Source organism: Montipora foliosa, chromosome 9, assembly GCF_036669935.1.
Source record: "Montipora foliosa isolate CH-2021 chromosome 9, ASM3666993v2, whole genome shotgun sequence".
Classification (NCBI taxonomy): Eukaryota; Metazoa; Cnidaria; class Anthozoa; order Scleractinia; family Acroporidae; genus Montipora; species Montipora foliosa.
In genome coordinates this window covers 19,816,359-19,818,858 of record NC_090877.1, presented here as the reverse complement: position 1 = coordinate 19,818,858, position 2,500 = coordinate 19,816,359, and the positions used below count along the sequence as shown (strand labels likewise).

The 2,500-nt window shown below is 38.1% G+C and overlaps 1 pseudogene; it reads left to right on the top strand.

Annotated features, from left to right (window-relative positions):
• LOC137970759 (uncharacterized) overlaps nt 1–2,322 on the top strand; it is a 14,862-nt pseudogene extending 12,540 nt beyond the window's left edge.
• The last annotated feature ends 178 nt before the right edge of the window (nt 2,323–2,500 follow it).

The following is a 2,500-nucleotide window of genomic DNA, read 5'->3' as shown; positions in this document are numbered from 1 at the left end:
AAGAGCCGAGGGAAACCTAAGGTAAGAACTAAGGATTTACACAGGTCACTCAAGTTACTGTCTACCAGAAAAAAAGTTAAGCACATTCAATAGGTTTTTTGTTGTTAACTGTTTTGTTGAAAAGCCGCTCACTAGCTTCGGCTGTGTATGTTGCGAAATGGAGGAGTGTCGACTGTATTGCCTTGGTGTTCCTCCGGAATGAGGTTATTGATCATCTTGAGAAGGCTAAAGGAGGATTAAAGTTATTGTTTTCTATCAGGATGGAAAGGTATTCGGAAACTATTTAAGTATATTAAGACAAAACTAATTCTAGATTCCCAGACGTCAAATAAAACTGGAAAGCCCTGGATAGCGCAATGCACTTCCTCACCTCACTCTGGAGGCATGCAAGGATCTGCTTCATCAAAATTATTCGTCTGCGTAGACATTGAGGTCTCTAAGAGAAAACTTCCGCCAGGTTCAATCAAGTAAGACAAACATGGAAGTAACTTTGTATATGTCTTATTTAATATTCATTATGTAGGTGAACACACAATTAAGTTACCTGAAAGAGATGTTTAGCACAAACATATACATTAAAAATGATGCAATATCCGTAATGGAAAAAAACAAAAACAAAAACAAACAAACAAATGAAATTCAGTACTGTCGATTGTAAATTTCACATGCGTTAATACGTTAGCGACCTAAATAAGGAACTAAGAAATTGAACGGAAAACATAGGTGTGATCGTAAATTAGGGCATGATTTGATCTCTATTTATTGTATATGTGCGCCTATTGTATGAATAGTAAACAAATCATAGACGATTAAAACCTGAAATTCTCGGTTCAATTTTCCTACACAACCAGGAGCTCATCAAGAGGAGCCTCTATCTCCTCTAATTCCTTGAGTCAACCCTTTCCCGAGTAAATTTATTTTTAGGAACAGGTTTTTCCCGCGAAAAGTATCATAATTCCCTTGACGCTGAGATAGCTTTGCTTTGATTGGCTTTTACAACAACAGGAGCTCATTAAGAGCTCCTGACAACAGTGAGCGTGCTCAATCTCCCAAGGGAGGTGTTCTATAAATAAATCTACCCGGGAAAGGGTTGACTCCGAGGCCAAATATGGGAGATAGAGGTTCCTCTTGATGAGCTCCTGATATCTAATTTAACGAAGAAAGATAGCCTGTAAACTGGAACAACCCGCCTGACATGAGGTCAGTTGTAGTTCAGTGTAAGCTAAGTTGCCCTTTCTCTACAAAATACTTCCAAATGATTGCATGGCCTGCTGGATAAGATTGGTCTGTCTTTTTTTGCTTTAATAGTTGATTGATTTTCTAACTTACTTAGCTAAATCAGGCCAAAAAGAGTTTGTTGGCTGTCAAGACGGCCTTGTAAAAAGAAAACTGCTCGCTTTCGAAGCTATCACACGTTCATCGCCGGGCTGTTTTTAGCTAGCCGGGGTAAGTGGGGTGGATTACCAGCATTTCATACTAAAGAATTTATAATGGCAATTGAACTGAGTGGAGTGCAATTTGGTCTGAAATCATGCGTGTGATTCCAAAATCGAACGAGCGCGCAGCGCACTTTATTACATCCATTTAGAAATCTTTATTATCCATTTATTTAGAAATCATACAATCATTATTTATAGCTAAAATTAGGATTACAGTTGGTACCAACATTTTATTGATCCAGTTGGTAACGAAAGTTGCAAATTTCGCCATACAATGGTTTTCTTTGTCTGTTTTGTTTTAGTGTTCCTTTCTAATTGGCTGGGGTGATGGTGCGATTTTAAAAAATAGCGCGATGTGCGAATAAATCGCACTGCTGAGAGCCAATCAGATTGCAAGGATTAGCAGTGATTTCTAAATGGATGTAATAAATATTATAACACAATCATAATCATAATCATAATCATCAACAATGAGGATTTTTTTTTTAAAACAAGTTTGGTAATCTTTCCTTTAAGGTTATTGTGATTTTGGTTCATCCAGTAAATCGTTTATCTACTCACTGTATAACATCAATGGCTACGCTCCTGTCAAGCTGAAGGTCAAGTCAGCAGAGCAGAGTCACGCTATATACAGATGTTCCGGTTTGGGACCAGCCTTTGGTGGCGCACCCGACATCGTCATATCAAACAACGCTGCCAGCAACCAAAATTCGTTCACATGGTGTGGCTACTCTTACCAGTTTCCCCCAGGGTATTCTTCATTTCGTTCTTCCTGTAGATTTTATGCAGGAGGAGGAAGCCACAAGTTTACTCCCACTGATGTCGAGGTATTCTACGAAACAACCACTTAGAACGAGACGGAAAGATTGTCATCGCTATTCTATTTTTTGTTTAATCAGGTCACCATATTTAGAGCGTTATGGTTTAATGAAAATGTTGACACCCGTCCCGTATGTGTTTTAACATTACATAAATAACAAGTCATATCGATTTGATTTGTATTCACGATAACCACAACAAATAATAACAACAGTTTATGCATGCAAAAGGTATGCAAGGAA